The sequence below is a fragment of the Ursus americanus genome, chromosome 24, assembly GCF_024610735.1.
Source record: "Ursus americanus isolate L20-20 chromosome 24, mUrsAme1.1.p, whole genome shotgun sequence".
Lineage (NCBI taxonomy): Eukaryota > Metazoa > Chordata > Mammalia > Carnivora > Ursidae > Ursus > Ursus americanus.
Genome location: NC_142150.1, coordinates 40,549,918 through 40,569,994, shown reverse-complemented (window position 1 = coordinate 40,569,994; position 20,077 = coordinate 40,549,918). Strand labels below are relative to the sequence as shown.

General features: G+C 45.6%; 1 long non-coding RNA gene across 2 annotated transcripts; it reads left to right on the top strand.

Annotated features, from left to right (window-relative positions):
* The first annotated feature begins 38 nt into the window (after nt 1-38).
* Nucleotides 39-19,495, top strand: LOC123778343 (uncharacterized). 2 transcript variants are annotated; one of them, XR_006775900.2, is made up of 3 exons: nt 39-249; nt 11,925-12,244; nt 15,001-19,495. It is a non-coding gene; the product is annotated as an uncharacterized LOC123778343 (long non-coding RNA). The 2 variants fall into 2 exon arrangements; XR_006775901.2 differs by having other exon boundaries at nt 39-482.
* The last annotated feature ends 582 nt before the right edge of the window (nt 19,496-20,077 follow it).

Here is a 20,077-nt window from a genome sequence, read left to right as displayed (position 1 = left end):
GCGCACAAAGGCGCGTGCGCACAAAGGCCCACACGCCCTCTAGCGCGCCCGGCGCCGCGCCCGGCGGTCCGCCTACCCTATGGCGGCTGCGCAGTTTTGTCTCGTAAGGCGCGAAAGCTGGGTTGTGGGGCGCGACGTGCTTGGCTCGCCTACCTAAATCGCATCTCGGTGCCAGCCGGGGTTACCTGTATTTCGGGCAGTGCGTTCTGGGCGAAGCTCCGTGACGACTGTTCGTCACCCTCTTGTCCTGTGAGTTGGTGCGCGGGCGCTGTTGTGTATACACCCTGCAAACCTCCCAAAGCTTCTGTGGCCAGCGCAAGACGTTCCTTTTCTGTCCCCGTCGTCATCTTTGCACGTATCGTGTCCTCGCTTATCTTAAAAGCGTGCTGTCGTTAGGGAGTCTAGTTGGTTATCATCAATGGTTATCAGCTTGGTTCCAGTGTTTTCAAAATCAGGCGTTTTGGTGGAAAAGGGGTGGAAAGGTGAGAAATGCCTTAATTTGGGACACGTTCGGTTTGGGTGCCTTTGGGATTTTCCGGTAGAAGTTCCCAGTGGGCGACTGGAAACTTGGGAGTGAAGGTGGTTCACTAAGAGGGAGAGAGTAGAAGTGAAATGAAAAGGTGGCCTTCCCCCTGAAATATTTTCTAAGTCTTTGAGCCACCATCTGTTGGCTCAGCTTGGATCAATAACCTTAGACATCATACTCCCCTAATGGAGTGGTAGACTGAGGATCTTCCTAGAAAAGTTTGGCAATATGGATGAGGAGCCTTAAAGATGTTCATTTACTCTTGATACCGCATTTCTTATCCCAAGAAAACCAGCCAAAATCCAGACAAAGTTTTATGCACAAAGATGTTTGTGGTAGCCTCATTTACAATATTAAAAATGGAACTTGTTTGAATATCCAAAGGTAGGGACTAAGGAAAGTATGGGGTTTTAACAAAGCAGTGATTCTCAAGACTGTACCAGAGGCCAAAGTCTTCTAGGGAATGAGATGAGGGACAGGGGCCACGCAGAGAGCCAGAGCACCCTGTCTTAGCCTCAGTCAGGCAACCTGGAGCAGAGTTTTGTCTGCTCCCCCATTCAAGGGCTGGGTGGAGAGGGAAAACCCTCCCCCTCCCCTAAGGCCTCTTACTGGTGGGTACCGAGGACAGAGAGTAGGAGTGGTCCTCCTGGGTACAAGCAATAAAGGGTGTTAATAGTTTTCTATTATTACGTAATGATTTATCATAAATTTAGTGGCTTGAAACAATATCCACTTATTAGCCCAAGGTTCTCTAGGTCAGATGACTCGGCATAGCGTGTCTCCATGTCTCGTTCCCTGCTCGGTGAGGCTGAAATCAAGGTGTTGGCCGAGCTGGATTCCTTTCTAGGGGTTTCTTCAACCAGCCAGAGGAACTCTGTTTTTAAAAGGCTTGTGTTATTAGATCAAGTCCACCCAAATAATTTCCCTCTCTTAAGGCCAAATGATTTGGGACTATAATTACATCCATGAAATACCTTTACAGCAGTGCCAGATTAGTGCCAAGGGGCACTGTCCTTATGTGAAAAGACATTGACTCAGTAGAGCCTAAGAAAGAAAAATAAAAAGCAAAAGAGGAAGTTATCGAATGTCTAGAACTATTTTGAAATATGTAAAGCCTTCCATGTTGGGTATAGTTTCATTTCATGATAAAAATAAATGCTAAAAATAATGTAGTAGAGAAGAGGAGGATTTAAATCATCTGCTCTGAGTGTCAAATAGACTAGGTCTGACACCAACTCTCCCCCCTGTCAGTCCTTTCCTGAATTAGTAGCTGCCTGTTACTATCTGGAGGTGGGTGATGGGGGCCGATTGTCAACAGACTGGCGCTGGTGTTTTATAGAAAGCTTTCAAGAGCATGTCAGTACTCTCTCTCTACAATGTGGGATTATGTGTTATATATTGTGCTCAGATAACAGGAAAAATCTCATTCCACATCCTGTTACAAATGCTTACTGGACATTTAGATTTCCTCTTCTGCAGCTACCATGTCTACATCCTTTGTCCTTTGCCTTTTATGACCAAGTAGCAGGTGTTCTTCGTATATCATAGACCAGAGGTCGCAAACTATGGCCCTCAGGCCAAAACTGGCCAGCTGTCTGTTTCTGTAAGGCCTTCAAGTTAAGAATATTTTTTACATTTTTAAATGGTTGAAAACAATCAAAAGAAGAAGAATATTTCGAGATGTATGGAAATGATATGAAATCCAAATTTCTTTATGCATAAAATTTTATTGGAAGAAGCCGTGCTCATTTGTTTTTGGTCTATGGCTGAGCTTGTGCTACGAAGGCAGACTTGAGTAGTTGTGACGGAGACCTTATGACCCTTAAACCTCAAATATCTACCATCTGTCATTTACAGAAGATGTTTGCAGACCCGTCAGAGAGGATAACCACTGTCTAGCAAGTGTGTTGCACCCAGACTTTTTCCAACCTGTATTTTAACTTTGCACTTTCTTATACAATTTTTTAAAAAGATTTTATGATAACCACTGTCTAGCAAGTGTGTCGCACCCAGACTTTTTCCAACCAGTATTTTAACTTTGCACTTTCTTCTACCAAAGTTTTACAATTTTTTAAAAAGTTTTTATTTTAAGTAGTCTCTATCCCCAACGTGGGGCTCAAAATCACAACCCTGAGATCAGGAGTCATATGCTCCACCCACTGAGCCGGCCGGGCGCCCCTACCATTTTTATGTCTATCTTTTCCTTTATGGCTTTTTGGTTCCCTGCTTTGCCTAATGAAGTCTCCCCAATCTAAGCTCATTTATGCAAATATTCTTCTAACTTCTCTTTTATTAATTTAATTGTTTTACATTTCACCTTTAGATCTCCACTCCACCTGGAATTAATTTTATTTATAATGTGAGGAAGGATTTAGCTTTGTTTTCTTCCAAACAGCCAGTATGCCAGGTAAACTTAGTAAATGAAACATTCTTCTCCAAATGAATTGACTGTGATCTTTTCATGTATTAAGTCTCCATAAATACTTGGATTTATTTCTGGATTTTTTTCCCATTCCACTGATTTATTCTTTGCCTTTTCTGTGTCAGGATAATACTTTTTTTGATTATAGTAGTGTGTCAAATAGGTTTTGGATCAGGAACATACAGCCAAATCCTAAAATAACAGTGACTTGGACAAAACAGAAGTTTATTTCTCTGTCAGATAAAAGAATTCCAGAAATGGGCAGCTCAGGGCTGATGTGGTGGCTTTGTGTTCATCAGCGACTGGATCCTTCCATCTTCCTTCCTTCCTTTCTTTCTTTCTTTCTTTCTTTCTTTCTTTCTTTCTTTCTTTCTTTCTTTCTTTCTTTCTTTTTTTTAAGATTTTATTTATTCATTTGACAGAGAGAGAGACAGCCAGCGAGAGAGGGAACACAAGCAGGGGGAGTGGGAGAGGAAGAAGCCGGCTCCCAGGGGAGGCGCCTGATGTGGGGCTCAATCCCAGGATTCCGGGATCACGCCCTGAGCCGAAGGCAGACGCCTAACGACTGAGCCACCCAGGCGCCCCGGATCCTTCCATCTTTCTGTTCCACTATCCTCGTATTAGCTTAAGGTCAGCTCAGAGTCCAAGATGGCTTCTGGGATGCCAACCACCACACTCATATTCCAAGTAGGAAGAAAAGGGGGAAAGACTTTTCCAAACCTTCATCTATTCCTCTCTGAAGGAGTCATTCTATAAACCCTTCCCAGCAACTTTTAGCTTTTAGTCACAAAGCCACATCTTTAAGGGAGGCTAGGAAATGCAAGTTCATAAGTTATAATGTAATATTATGGTGGTGACACATTGCTATCCTCATTAATATACAAGTTTTGTTAGTAAGAAAGGAGGGAGTTAATGCTGGCTGAGCACTTAGCAGTCTTTGCCCCGAGTAACTTTATAGTTACTTTTAAAAGCTGTTGAAGCATTTTGCTATTTTTGAAACAATTTTTAAGGAACAATTTTAAACTTTGAAATCGTTTTATGTTTTCTAGCCCATCCCAGGCCATTCTGATTGGAGGTATTTAAATTTTTTTTTATTTACTTGGGAAGAATTGATACATTTTTTTAATAAAAATATATTATTGTTAAGTAATCACACCCAACATGGGGCTCGAACTCACAACCCTGAGATCAAGTGCCACATACTCCACTAACGGAGCCAGCCAGGTGCCCCAAGAATTGATACTTTAATGATATAAAGCATTCCAAGCATGATCCTGATATCTCTTCATTTTTCTAGGCCTTATGTTTATGTCCTTAAATACAACTTTCTAGTTTTTTTCCACATAGATCCTGTTTTTTTTTTTTTTTTTTTTTAAGATTTTACTTATTTATTTGACAGAGAGAGAGAGTGCACAAGCAGGGGGAGCGACCGGCAGAGGGAGAGGGAGTGACCGGCAGAGGGAGAGGGAGAAGCAGGCTCCCTGCCTAGCAGAGAGCCCAACATGGGGTTCAGTCCCAGGACCCTGGGATCATGACCTGGGCCGAAGGCAGACGCCCAACCAACTGAGCCACCAGGGCGCCCCTATATAGATCCTTTTTTTTAATTCAAATTATTGACACAATAGTGTTTGTTGCTCTTGTGAATGGAATACTTTTCCCCACACTGACTTCTTTTGTTCTTTGCCAGTTCAAAGAAAAGCTATTGGGTTTTTTTGTCTTGTTTTGTTTTGTTTTTTGATTTATTTGAGAGAGAGAGAGTGGGGGGGCAGAGGGAGAGAGAGAGAATCTCAGGCAGACTCCCCGCTGAACGTGGAACACGATGAGGGGTTCGATCTCACAACCCTGAGATCACGACCTGAGCTGAATCCATGAGTTGGACACTCAACCGACTGAGCCACCCAGGTGCCCCAGCTATTGGTTTATTGTACGTATTTCTTGAAACCAGTCATTTTTGCCAAATCCTTTTATTAATTTTAATGTTTTAGAAAAGCCTCAGATTTTCTAGATTATATTGTTACAGAGAAAGGTATATTTTTTCCCTTCTTTTCAAATACTGATACTAATACTTTTATTTTCCTGTCTCAGTGCATTGATCCAAACCTTGAAATCACAGTTGATGGCGCCTGGGTGGCTCAGTCGGTTAAGCATCTGCCTTTGGCTCAGGTTGTGATCTCAGGGTCCTGGGATTGAGCCCCTCATCAGGCTCTCTGCTCAGTGGTGAGTCTGCTTCTCCCTCTCCCTCTGTGATCTCTCTCGCTTTCACTCTCTCTCAGATAAGAAAATAAATAAATCTTTAAAAAAATCACAGTTGAAGCACAATGGGCATCTTGCCCTTTTGCTGTTTCTAGGAGCTGTGGCGTCGGCATGGCCTCATGTGCTTTGGTGGTTGCTACTGGTTTTGTTAAGAATGCCTAATCAGGGTTTGGTTGTTTTCTTCCAGTTCTGTTTTACTTAGTTTTTTAGGAATGGCTGCTGAATTGTACCCAAGCACAAGAGAATGGTTTTCTCTTTTAACTCATGAATGTAATAAAATACATCACTTTTATAATAAATCAAACATTCACTTTAAAAGATCACGTATTAGGGGGCGCCTGGGTGGCTCCATCATTAAGTGTCTGCCTTCGGCTCAGGGCGTGATCCCAGAGTCCTGGGGTTGAGCCCCGCATCTGGCACCTCCGCTGGGAGCCTGCTTCTTCCTCTCCCACTCCCCCTGCTTGTGTTCCCTGTCTCGCTGGCTGTCTCTCTCTCTGTAAAAAAAAAAAAACAAAACAAAAAACCTAAAAACTAAAATAAAAGATAAAAGATCATGTATTAAAAATGTTTGCGCATCAAAGAGCACTATCAAGAAAATGAAAAGATAATCCACAGAATAGGAGAAAATATTTGCAAATCATGTATCTGATAAAGGTCTAGTATCTGGAACCATAAAGAACTCTCACAGCTCAACAACGGAAAGACAAATAACCCAATTTAGAAGCGGCGAAGAACTTGAATGGACATTCCCCAAAGAGGATACACAAATGGCCCATAAGCACATGAAAATATGCTTAACAACCCCCCCAACACCCCCCCTCCCGTCTTTAGGAAGATGCAAATCAGGTCACTTCACACCCGGGAAAGCTGTAATAAAGATGCGTGGGCGCCTGGCTGCCGCAGTCAGTTGAGTGTCCGACTCTTGATTTTGGCTCAGGTCATGATCTCAGGGTCGTGAGACTGAGCCCTGCGTAGGGGCTCTGTGCTCAGTGGGAGTCTGCTTGGGATTTTCTCTGTCCGTCCCCTCCTGAACTCCCCCCTTCCTTGAGCGTGCGCTCTCCCTTGCTCTCAAAAAAAAGTAAGGCGAGAAAGAGAGAAAGAACGAAAGGAAGGAAGGAGGGAAGGAAGAAACAGAAGGCCACATAGTGTATGCTTCCATTTATATATAATGTCCGGAAGAGGCAAATCCATTCATGGAGAGGGAGAATAGATTAGTGGCTGCCAGGAGCTGGGGGAGGGAGTGACTGCTAATGGGTATAGGGTTTCTTTTTGGGGTGATGCAAATGTTCTAAAATTTGATAGTGGTGATGCTTGCACAACAGTGTGAGTATATAACATTGTGAATATAGTAAAAACCCCCGAATTGTACCCTTTTATAGGGTGAATTATCCCAATAAAGCTTTTATTTTAAACAAGGTTATGTGTGTTATAAGCAATATAATCTAATATAAATGTCCACAATTTTCTTCAATTTGAGATACTATATAATTAATATAATTCCTGTTAAGCTGTGAATAAACCTTGTTGTCCTGAAGGGCTGGGGAGGGGGTAGGAGTGTCTGTCACTACTTTTTTGAGTGGCTTGTCGTCTCAACGGACTGTATAGTCAGGGAATAAGATACAAGCAATGTCTCAAGCAGCAACCTGCTCAAATCTGTGGGTGAAAACCCAGGCTGCCAACGGTGCAGGGCAGGGCACCTCCTGGTCCATGTGGCCAAGGTTGGTCAGGGATGGGCTACTCTCCAGGAAGGTTCTGGAACAGCCTGTGTTCTGAGAGAGCTCTTGGGTCCCATGTGCTGCACCCTTGCTCTGGGACAGCCCTTTGACCTTTGCTATGTCGTGTAATGATGGCACAATCCCTGAGTTCATGGAATAGTTACTTCTATTTCCCAAATGTGAATACGGAAGCTCCGAGAGGGAGGTGAGAAGTCCAGGGAAAGTTCTCAGCTAAATGGCAAATGCGGACCCCAATCCAGCCCAGGTCTCCACCCCACGTCCACGTTTTAATTGCAGCCAAAACGAACAGTCAAACAACCATCGCCTCAATGGGGGTAATACAGTATTTGCACAGTGCCGTGTGGTGGACGGTGATTTTTCTATACGTTGTCATTTGGTTTTTAGCATCCTCCCGTGAGAAAGACCTTGTTAATCCCATTTTACTGAGAGGGACTCCATAAACGCATAGAGGTTAGGTGATTGGCTGGAGGTCACACAGCTGGTAAGGAGCAGAGTAGACTGTGGACTGGGTCTTTTATATTGTGGCCGTGAGTGGGCGTGGAGAAACCATTGTGGGAGCCCTCGGGGAACAATGAGGGGAGACTTCAAACCAGCTCCCGTCTTTGCTTTCCTGGACTTGGACTGCAAACGGGGACCACGAGGACCTCACATTTGTTAGAAATGATAGAAAGGGTTAAGGTCAGGGCCAGTCGTACACTGCTGTTGGTAACACACGGGGTGGGCAGGTCACATATTTGTACCCTAGCAGACACAGATCAGATAGAACGTGGTGTTGAGATTTTACTTTGGGAAGCTGCAAACTGAGTAAAGGGTGTCTTTGAGAGGATTGAGTCAAATAGCAGCAGTATTTGTAAATATAATATGTAATATTTATAATCCGTAGCATAATTAATAACACATGTGTGATAGTATATCATCACAACCCTGCTCCAGGGATACCAAAGAGAAATTTTAAAGGGCTTGAGGGAAGTGCAGAGATAGGACGGAAATACTTTGAACTGTCATGTCATGATGTTATTTGTATTAAGTGAGAAATAAAATTTGAGAGTGCTACAACATAATCCCAAGATAAGCAATGTGATATCCTAAGTGAGAAAGGACTAATTTTACCCTTTACATTCATTTTACACTTTAACTAATTATTTTTTAAATCGTGGTAAAGACATATCACATAAAATTTACCATCTTAGCCATCTTTAAGTGTACTGTTCAGTAGTGTATCTCTCATTTATTTTTGACACAGATGTTGCCCAGAGCCATTGCTCTGTGCTGTAGGCATGCTGCCACCAGGTGGCGGCAGAGTGGCGCAGGCCAGGATTGTTAGTCAAACGGTCCTTCCCAGATTCCCTGTCCGTTGCTATGTGAAACTAGGGCTTTCTGGATGGGGGTGCCGAGGAGGGAGGCAAAATTAAAAACAAAACAAAACAAAGCCACGAACCTTGAACAAATTACTGTTTATTGAGTTACCATCATGTCTCAGGCACTGGATTCTATCTGTGGTGGAAAGGGAGATGGGCTTCAAAGACAGTAAACCCTGGGAGCACCTAATAATAAGAGCATAATAAGAGCAGCTGGGATCTGCTGCACAGGAGGGGCTGGGCACCAAGCGGGGCCTCTTCTGTGTTATCTGCACTCCTTAACCTTGTGCGGTTTGTTATTGTTACCCTCCTCCACTCCCCACAGTGCCCTCCCCATCCCGCCCCTGTGATCTGTTTGAAATTCAAATACAGTCATGTCAGCCCCACCCTGGGCTGAGAACACTTTCAATGGGTTCCTCAAGCCTCTGCACCTGACCTTCCCACCCCCACCTTTACTCACCCTTTGTTCTTTCTGCAGCCTCAGCCACACCGCCACACTGTCAGCTTGCCATTAGGGCTTTCATTGACACTTGGGCCCCCCACCGGACCACCTGGACCGGTCCCCTCTTCACAGAGCTAACCCCAAGTCTTTCCTGTTTCATCTTAGGGCTGTCTTCTCTAACCTCCAGGATCTCTCTTTTGTGACCCTCATTACAACTTTAATTTCACAGACATTTCTGTCGGTCTTAGGTTAGTAAATATCTCTCCAGCGCATTTAACTGTAAGCTCCGTGGGGCAGATGACGTGTGCTGCTTGCTGAATGAACAAAGGAAACAAGGAGCTGCAGGTTGCCGGGATTGCTGAGGGTCCCACAGCCGGTAGAGATCCCAGGCTAGACTCGGTGCAGAATTGTTCTCTGTCCACTCAAGTCGGCTCTGAGCCCTTTGTGACCTTGGGCAGGTTACCTGACCTCTGCACTTCGGTTTCCTAGTTTGTCAAATGAATATAAAACCCTGCCAGGGGGTGCCTGGATGGCTCAATCTGTTGAATGTCTGATTCTCGATTTTGGCTCAGGTTGTAATCTCAGGGTCGTGAGATCGAGCCCCAGTGGGGAGTCTGCTTGAGATTCCCTCAGCCTCTCCTCCAACTCGCTCTCGCTCTTTCTCTCAAACAAATAATCTTAAAAAAAAAAAAAAAGGAAGAAAACTATGTGGAAGGACTGTTGGACCCCAGGTCAGCTGTGACAGTGAAATGAGTTGAGACATGCGAAGCATCTAGGCACTAGAGTGCTGGTAGAGACCCACAGAAGAATGCAAATGGTCTCATTAATAATGTTGTTATTATTATTTAAAGATCTTATTCATTTGAGAGAGAGAGCGAGCCGGGAGAGGGGCAGAGGGAGAAGCAGACTCCCCAGTGAGCAGGGAGCCTGATGCAGGGCTCGACCCCAGGACCCTGAGATCATGACCCAAGCCAAAGGCAGACACTCAACAAACTGAGCCTCCCAGGTGCCCTCAGCAAAACTGTTTTATATTGATTACATGTTGAAATGATAATATTTGGGATACACTGGGTTAAATAAAATATCTTTTATTATGATGTATACTGTAAATTAATTTTTTTGAAACTTCTAAAAAATGTGGCCACTAGGAAATTTAAAATTACATATGTGGCTCGCGTTCTGTTGCTGCAGACGGCTGCTCTAGGTCACGTGTTGATGTGGAATTAGCCGGTGGTCTAAATGCAGGCTTTGAGCTGCCCAGCTGGGTGAACTGGGAAGAGTTGCTGAGATTTCTGAATCTCGGTTTCCTCCTGTGTAAGCAGGCATAGTAACAGGCTTGTGGTGCACACTGGGCTAGAATGCTGGTCAGACCCTTGCACGGTGCCTCATGCCTGGAATGCCCTTGATAAACGTAAATTATCCTTATTGTGATGATGGCAAGGAGTAAACAACATTCTGATGGTGGAAACTGCTGGTTGCCCTATACCTGTATTTCCTTTTTTTTTTTTTTAAAGATTTTATTTAGTCATTTGAGAGAGAGAGAGAAAGAGAGTACAAGCAGGGTGAGAGGCAGAGGGAGAGGGAGAAGCAGACTCCCCACTGAGTTGGGAGCCTGACCTGGGTCTTGATCCCAGGACCTGGAGATCACGACCCGAGCCGAAGGCAGAGGCTCAACCATCTGAGCCACCCAGGCGCCCCCATATTTCCTTTCTTATACCAAGACACACTGGCTTTTTCGCTGGGCCAGTGGCTACCCAGAATCAAGCCTACACCCCCTAGCCTCCCTTGCAGCCAGGTGTGGCCGTCTACCAGGTTCTGGCCAATAGGATGTGAGTCACGGGGAAGTGGGTACACTCTAGGCTATGTTCTTAAGGGAAAGAAGCAGCAGGCCCCCACCTCCCGATGGCTGGAATGAGACATGATGATAGAGATCTTGGGTTGTGAGGACAAAGGCAATGCCCAAAGGATGACAGAGCTACAAGAGAATACTCTTAGTTCTCTCATGCTGTGGAGACACATTCCTCCCAGCCTGGATGGCTTATGTCTGGCCTATAACAGGAGAGAGAAATTAATTGTTTAAAAGTCACTGTTGGGGCACCTGTGTGGCTCAGTCGGTTAAGCATCCAACTCTTGATCTCAGCTCAGGTCTTGATCTCAGGTCTTGATCTCGGGGTCATGAGTTCAAGCCCCACATTGGGCTCCATACTGGGCATAGAGCCAATATCAAAGCCACTGTTATTTTGGCTCTGTAGACTAACTAATACAGCTCTGGGGCCCAGAGAGTGTCCAAGCTGGCGCCTTGGATACCAGGATTCCCATGACCAGCTGAATTCCAGACCCTGAAGGGTATAAATATTCTACTTGCCTTGGTCCAGAATGGTCCAGAGCCAGGCAGGACCGAGCTAGTGTGTTGAGGTCCTCAGTGTGGCTGGTGGAAGCCAGGCAGGGACACATGGCCTCTCCGAAGGCCTTCACCTCTACTCCTTTGTCCTGTTTCCCAAGGAAGGGAATACAAGGCATACCTTGGGGTATTTGTATGCAACTCACCCCTTGGAGCTGCCCAGGGCTCAGTATAGCTCTGAATGGACCCGTGTTCCTCAGGCCCGAGGATTGTGGCCACAAGCACATTGGTGTCCTGGTTTAAAAATTAGTCTAGGTGTTTGTAAAGTAGACTCTCAAAAATGAGTTCAGTGGGGACTACATCACCAGAGCCTGGTTCCTCTCTGAGGATGTGATGGCATTTTGTTTCCAGATGTGCAGACTGAGGACCAGAATCCAGAGGACGAAGGTAGAGGAAGCCATGGAGAACCAGTGTAGACAGCCAGGCCCTCATCGGTGTCAACTTGAACCTCACCCTGTGTGCTCTCAGAGGGATGCAGTGAAAGCTCTGGGCTTAAGGACAGTTGAGTATAATAGCCGGGGAGAGCAGCAGACGTGGGTCCAGTGTCCACCCCCTCTGAAAGTGGAAGGCCACGGAGAAGCCTGGAGGAAGGAGCTGTTTCATGTCAAAGAACTTAATTATGTAATTTTAGCAAGAGGTTTAAAAAATGTCCACCAATTCTTCAATACTCCTCCCTTCAAAAGATGAAGCCTAATTCCCCTCCTGTCATGCATGGCCTGGACTTAGTGCCTCATTTTTTTCTTTTCTTTTATTTTTCTGTGTGTGTGTGTGTGTGTGTGTGAATAGAATGTGGTGGGAAAGCCTATGTGTGACCCCTGAAATTAGGACATAAAAGCCATTGTGGCTCCACCGTCTCTCTCGGATCACTAGCTCTGGGGAAGTCAGGCGCCATGTGGTGGGGACACTCAAGCAGCTCGGTGGACAGGTCTACGTGGCAAAGAATGAGGCCTCCCGCCACCAGCTGTGAATGAGAGTCTTTTGGAAGCAGCCCCAGTGCAGCCTTCAGGTGACGGCAGCCCCAGAGCCTCCTGACTGCAACCTCATGAGGAACCCGGACCCAGAAGTACCTGGCTCAGTGGCTCCTGGATTCCTCACCCACAGAAACTGTGAGATAAGACATTTGTTGTTCTGAGCTGCTAAATTTCTGAATAATTTGTTACACGGCCATGTATGACTAATACATTCAGGTTTCCAGAGATTTCTGGGTGTTGAAGCTTCTCTTGAACTCATGTCCTCCATGGCCAGATGATGGATGTCGTCTTGCCATACTTTCAGAGATATAAAATCTTTAGGAACAGCATACAAAGTTTAAAATATGTATCTGTTGGAGGCACCTGGCTGGCTCAGTCAGAAGAGCATGCGACTCTTGATCTCAGGGTTGTGAGTTCATGTCCCACGTTGGATGTAGAGATTACTTTAAAATAAAATAAAATAAAATAAAATAGAATAGAATAGAATAGAATAGAATAGAATAAAATAAAATAAAATAAAATAAAATAAAATAAATAAAATAGAATAAAATAAAATAGAATAAAATAAAAAAAAATAAAATAAAATAAAATAAAAAATATTTATTTTTGACTTGAATATAAAACAAGAATACACAATCAGGTAAATAATTTTTTTAAGTTTACAAATGATCCAAGCAGTGTTGAGGTGGCCTTATCTGCAACTACGGCTTTAGGTGCCCCCTCTACACACATGGCTCATGGATTTTCACCTGTAGCACATTGTAGTGGCTTTTTTCCTTTGAGATCAGAGGTGCGGGCACAACTGCTTTCTTGGTGCCTCTATTTGGAGACAAAACATCTTAAATTCAGTATTACTTACATTAAATTAGAACCTCCCCCTACAATGTGGTCCTCTTCTGGCGTTGCCTGTCCTAGTGAATGACACCAGCGTCCATCTAGAACCATATGTCCCAGGTCTGGGGGTCGCCTGGATGAAGCTCTTGGCCCCTCCTGCCACATTGCCTATCCAGTCTGTTTCCTGCTTCTTCCCTGGTGAGACCCCTTTTCCTCTCCCCATTACCTCCATCTGAATCCAGGCATCACCCTATCTCACCTGGATGTCGTCAGTGACCTACAAGTTGGTCCCCACAGCACTCTGGCTCTCTTCCGATCTACTTTCTACTCCATGGCCAGTGTGATTTTTTTCAAAAAGCAATGTAATCCTATCACACTTGCCTCCTCTCACCTCTTGCCCCATCTTGCGTAAGACTCAACCTTCACTTCCCATTGCTCATAGGATGAAGAGTCCTATCCTTATTGCATCCTCAAGACTCTGCCCAGTTTGGCCCCAGTTACCTCCCTCCAGCCTCCTCTGATATTACTCCCTAATTTCTGTGCTCCAGCCCCAGTGGCCTTGCTTCCATGATGGAGCCAAGCTTCCTCCTGCCACAGGACTCTTGCACATGCCCTTCCAGTCTGATTGGGTCTGTCTTCACCTCTCACATTGCTTGGTAGCCTCTACTCTTTTTTCAGACCACAGACTAACTAGGAACAATCTCCAACCCACCTGACCAGGTCAGCCCCCCCCCATACCCTCTCATAACTCTTATCCTAATGTAAATTTTATATTATTTTTGACTCCATACTAAACTGTAGGGACCCTGTCTATAAATTCACAGTTGTTTCCGTGCCTGCCATGGCCCTGCCATGTCAGAAGTGTTCAGTAAGTATTAGCTGAATGAACATTACTTTTTGTAATCTTCAGAATAGCCCTGTGAGGTACACATTTTTTAAAATAAAGTTATTTATTTATTTATTTATTTATTTATTTATTTATTTATTTATATTTAGAGGGGGAAGGGCAGAGGGAGAGGAAGAGAGAGAATCTCGAGCAGACCTCCCCTCCGCTGTGCGTGGAGCCCCACGCAGGGCTTGCTCTCACAACTCTGAGATCATGACCGAGCCAAAAACAAGAGTCAGATGCTTAACTGACTAAGCCACCCAGGTGTCCTGAGGTACACATTTTTAGGTACACATCCATTTTCCAGATGGGGAGACTGAGGCTAAATCACTTGCCCAGGGTCATGCGGCCAGAAACTGAACTCACCTCCAGCTGACTATACAGACCACATCATGTATTCCTCTGCGGTTGGGCAAAGGCCCAAATGTCTTTCTGAGTTTTATCTAAGTTTTTTTCACTTCCTTTTATATAACCTGAAAATTTCCTGAGATTCTCTTGAGTCAACAGGCCTCCTCTTTAAAAAAAAAAATAGTTATTGCTGTGATGTTCTAAGAATTATCAGTAGATTGCACATGATAAGAATCAGGCCAGGTGAATTGCTTTCCTCCCTATTGTAGAGCAGCTTGACGTTTAGTGATTGAGCAGAACCCCTGGGTACAGCCGTGCAGCCTGTTCACTGAGCAAGGGGCCTAGCCAAATGGGTGGGGACGGGGTGGTGAAATAGAGCGCACGTTTTGCTGGCCAAGCTGGGCATCGTGCTGTGAAGCCATATCTCCCCAGGGTGGGAGGGGTTGGGATCTTTCCAGCATGTGCCAAGGCACCCTTCACTCATCAAGCTGGGTGCCCAGGAAGCAGCCCAGAGGGGAGTACCTTTCTCAAATTCACTCAAGGATGGTGTACGGGCTTGGTGGCCCCGGGATTATGGTCAGCCCACTTGCACATTTTAATTGAATCAAGCCCACTCTGCTGTAGCAATTTTGGAAGAAAAGGGGGCTTGGGTATTTGGGGAGTATCGTGTATGAACAGGAAAAGGTGGAAATGACGTCAGCCGTTCTCTCCACTGTCCCAACCCTGCACCTTCTTCCGTAGGGTGCGATGTTAACTGTCTTTCCAGAACCAGGGCTCGACTGAGCCGGGGCCCTAGTCTGGATTGTTTCTCTTGTCCTTGCAGGTGACGTTGTGGGAGCTGGCCTGCGTCTCCAAGGATCATGTGAACATGCGAGATGAACTCTGCTTCTCTCTGTAGCAAACACTCTCTTGAAGGGCAACTTGAGGAGACTGGTTTTTTTTTTTTTAAGATTTTATTGATTTATTTGTCAGAGAGAGAGAGACAGAGGGAGAGAGAGAGCACAAGCAGAGGGAGCGGCAGGCAGAGGGAGAAGCAGGGTCCCCATGGAGCAAGGAGCCCAACGTGGGGCTCGATCCCAGGACCCTGGAATCATGACCTGAGCCGAAGGCAGACGCTTCACCGACTGAGCCACCCAGGCGTCCCGAGGTGACTGCTTTCACCGTGTTCTCCCCCGCCCCCCCTTCAAAGAAGAGCTGCTTCTCCCCGCTCGCTCGTCTCCTTCAAGGCTGGTGAGTGGGTGGGGTGGTGGCCCAGGTGGGGGGCCGATCACCCTCTGAGGTGCTTCGCCCTCAGATCCAGTCAGAGGAGTGCTGTTGGCTCAGCCAGTCTAGCTTCCTTGGGCCGAACCGACCGGCAAGTTTAATAAATTCAAGTATTCTAAGTATTCTTCTGGCTTGTCCTGGGGAGGGCGTCAATTTTCAGGCAGACGGGATGGTGTGTCAGGTGGGCCCGGAAGACGGAGCTATCAAGAACGCACATTTTTTGTTTTTAGAATTAGCTGATTTTTTTTTATTGGTGAACAAAGCCAATGCCCTGACTGTATGCAGATAGTTAGCAAGCGGCCACAAGGCTGGCGGCATTTTCAGCTCCGTTTACCTGGAAATTCAGCCGCAGATGTCCTTCACCCGATTTTGCTGAACAGCAGATACTCAATTAGTCCCGCGGTTATGATGAGCTCACTCTCACATCCTATTCTTGTTTATTAAACACCAATTTCAAGCCAAAGTCAAGGGTGTGCAACCTGTCCCCACACTCAGGAGAGTCCCCATTTGGTTTAATGCTCTGCTACCACCATCTTGAAATTCTTAAGCATTTTTGAACAAGGAGCCTTGCATTTTCATTTACCCCTGGGCCCTTCAAATGATGTGGCTGGTCCCACCCTCATAAAGCCAGGCCTTTTCCATGGAAGGTGTTAATCTGTGAGCAAGAGAAGGGACACGAGGAGAAACTGAATGGGGCACTGCGTGAAGAGCGGGAGCCAAGCGTGGTGGGCGGGGAGCTGCAGCGCTGCCTGGGGCTGGGGGCTGGCGTTGGGACATTAGAGGGGTAAACGCTTGCTTCCTGCAAGAACATGACTCTTCAGAGAAACTCTGACATTAAGGAGTCTTTTTAATTCTTAGTTTTTACCCGTTTACACGAAGGTAGGCAAAAGTTAGGGAAGAGAGTAAACCATCCACATTATGGTGAAACAAAGTTACAACACAGAAACCCTTGTCATCAGAGTTTGAACATTGTTCAGAAATGCTTGAAATTGGTGTTCGTCATTCTCAGCTAATGCCAAAGGGTCCTTTTGCTTGAAGCCAGCAGTGGGCCTGGACCGTGCGGTTGGCTGCCCTTCTCTCAACTTGGGCTTCTCAGCTGCTCCATTTCTGCTCAATGGGTCTATATTATAATCCTAACTAAATCTTTCTGAGACCAGCTGCTGGTCTATGAGAGGCGGAGGGTATGATAGTGACAGCCTTGGCTGGGGAACCAGGAGATCTGGCAAGGATTAGACGACAGCTGACCTTGGATTGCCCTTGAGTGAGTGCTTGCTAAAGAGAGAAAAGGCCCTGGGGCCTGGGAGCCAATAATAATGGTAACATTATTTAAGATATTTTGGGGGGTATTTTCTTTAGGCATCTTCTCTTGCACAGAACTGCTCTGGAAATTTCTATCTAGAAGTAGTAGGAAATGACCCAGAAAAGTCATATTCTTCATATATTACCTTGTTTATTAAAAGTAATCAGCACCCGGGGCGCCTGGGTGGCTCAGTTGGTTGAGCGTGTCTGACTCTTGATTTTGGCTCACGTCTAGATCTCATGGGTTATGAGATCGAGTCCCAGGTTGGGCTCTGTGCTCAGGAGGGAGTTTGCTTGAAGATTCTCTCTCTCTGCCCCTCCCCCCAATAAACAAATAAATCTTTTAAAAAAAGTAATCAGCACCCATTAGGAGAGGTGCCTGTTTGCAAATGAAGGAGACTTGGGGCCTCTTCAGCCCCTGGACTCCAACACCTGTCATGTGCTCAGAGACAGCTGGAGAGGAAGTATCTGGAGCAGTGCAGTGGTGGAATGTTCTAGATCTCTGCAGTCCCCTATACTAGCCGCATGTGTTTACTGAGCACTTGGATTGTGGCTAGTGAACCTTCGAGTCTTCTAGTGCAGGCACAGCACGGTGCTGGGAACCAGAGGGAGGGCCCCAGAGCATCCCACCGTGCCTGCTGCCAGACGCTTGTATCGACGAGGAGACAGGATGTGGAACAATAATTAAGAATTAGAGAATCTACGAGCTGATGAGACCTCAAGCTTATTTCATCCTTTTCCGATGATGCTGTTAGACTCTGTCTGTTGTAGAAATGACCCTAGGACAGGATGATGATGGTAATGGGATGCATGTTGTCTACCAGGAAGTCAGCCGGGGCCGTGGCACTTTTGAATTGGTGGTGTGAGGAGCTCCACAAATCTCCACCCCCCAAAACAATGGGAACACTTAGGAAAGATATAAAAATCAATTTTTTCGGAACTCTGCAAATGAATCGAAATTAATGAAAGGCTTGCAACAGATGCTCACGAGACGAGTCATTAGCGAAATGCCAATCAAAACCACAGTGAGATGATACTTTACACCCCCGGGGATGACTATAATTAAAAAAATGGAAAATAACAAGGACTGGCAAGGATGTAGAGAAATTGGACCCTCAGACACTGCCTTGCTGGTGGGAACATAAAACGGTGCCTTCTCTGTGGAAGACAATCTGGCCATCCCTCAAAAATTACCATATGACCCAGTAATTCCTCGCTTAGATATACAACCCAAAGAATTGAAAACGAATATTCAGAAAACTACTTGGACACTGACGTTCATAGCAAAGCAAGTCACAACAGCCCCAAAGTGGAAGCAACTCAAATGACCAAGAGTTGATGAGCAGATAGCCAGGTTGGTAGAGCCATACCAGGGAATATTATTTGGGCATATAAAGGAATGAAACACTGACATGTGCTATGGCGCGGGTGACCCGTGAAAGCGTTATGCTAACTGAAGGAAACCAGACACAAAAGACCACGTGTTATATGATGTCATTCATATGAAATATCCAAACTAGGCAAATCTGCAGAAGCAGAAGGTAGGTCCACACGTGCCAGGGCAAGGGGGGAAGGGGCAGTGCCTGCTGATGGGTACTGGGTTTCTGCGTGGGGTGATGACTGTGTTCTAAAATTCCACAGCGGTGACGTTGCACAGATCCGTGAATATACGACAAACCACAGAATCATGAACTTCAGAAGGTTAGATTTTATGGTTTGTGCGTTATATCTCAATAGAGCTGTCATTAGAACCACACGAGGCTACCAATTAGAAAGACCTAGTTAGTCCTTTAGCTTTGTTTTGTTTTTAATTATTTATTTTAAAAATTGTGGTGAGACATAACATAAAATGCACCATTTTAACCATTTTTATTATTTATTTATTTTTAAAGATTTTATTTATTTATTTGACAGAGAGAGAACACAGGCAAGGGGAGCGGCAGGCAGAGGGAGAGGGAGAAGCAGACTCCTCGCTGAGCAAGAAGCCTGACTCGGCTCCATCCCAGGTCCCGGGATCACGCCCTGAGCCGAAGGCAGATGCTCAGCTGACTGAGCCACCCAGGCGCCCCGACTGTAACAATTTTTAAGTGTGCATTTTAGTGGCATTAAGTATATTCATATTGTTACATAACCCTCGCCACCATCCATCCACAGATCTTTCCTCATCTTACAAAACTGAGACTCTGACCCCATTAAACACTAGCTCCCCATACCTCCCCTCTCCCAGCCCCTGGCACCCACCACTTTACTTCTGTTTCGATGAATTCAACCACTCTAGGAAGTCCTGTTAATGGACTCATACAGTATTTGGCCTCTTGTAACAGGCTCGTTTCATTCAGCATCATGTCCTCCCGGTCCATTCATGTTGTAGCATGTGTCAGAGTTTCTTTCCTTTTTAAGACTGAGTAAAATCCCATTGTAGGTACAAATCACATTTTATGTATGTACTCATCCACCGGTGGGTACCCAGGTTGCTTCCATGCTTTAGCTATTGTGAATAATGCTGCTGTGAACGTTGGTGTACAAATCCATCTTCCTGTCCCTGCTTTCAATTCTTTTGGGTCTGTTTCCAGTAGTGGAATTTCTGGATCATATGGTCATTTTATTTTGAAATAAAAAATAAAATGACCAGATAATTAGGTGGCTATGCCAGACGAACAACTCCACTAAAAAGTCTAGAGTATCCACTGACTTCCAAGGGCATCTTAAGGGCAGGGAAACCAGGGTGGCTCTCCAGAGGTAGGGCCAAGCCTGGTAAGCACGACTCCTCCCAGCACCTGGCAGAGAGGAGGGGTGGGGTGGGGGTGGGGACCCGCTCTGACTGTCAGTCTCATGAGTAGCTAGGGCCACACATCCAGAAAAGATGAGGAGAAACTGAGGTGGAGAATGCCTTTTTCTCTCTTCCCCAGTCTCTCTGATCAACCATAAAAAATTGAGGGAAGGGACGCCTTTTCCTCTCTGCTTGTAGATAGGTAATTCCCCGACCAAGACCCTTACACTTTTAGAGCCCCTTCCTGGCATTATAGGCTATAGGAAGAGTATCAGACCTGTAAATCGCTCAATATCGTTTACTCGGATGCCTTCCTGGTTTTAACTGGACGAAGGCAACTCATTTTCTTTTGTTCTGGGGTTGGAGGATGAGACATGGCCACCTGAGGGACTTTGACTTCCTGATTTTAACTGGGAAAAAGGTGGCTCATTTTCTTTTGTTCTGATCTCAGCAACGTAGGATTGATCCCAGCCTCCTGGCTGTTCTCTTCCGGACCCGCCCCCCGGAGGTGGGGAGGTGGGAGGAACAAAGAAACATCACATCCACATCAAAAGTAGCTAGGCAAGTG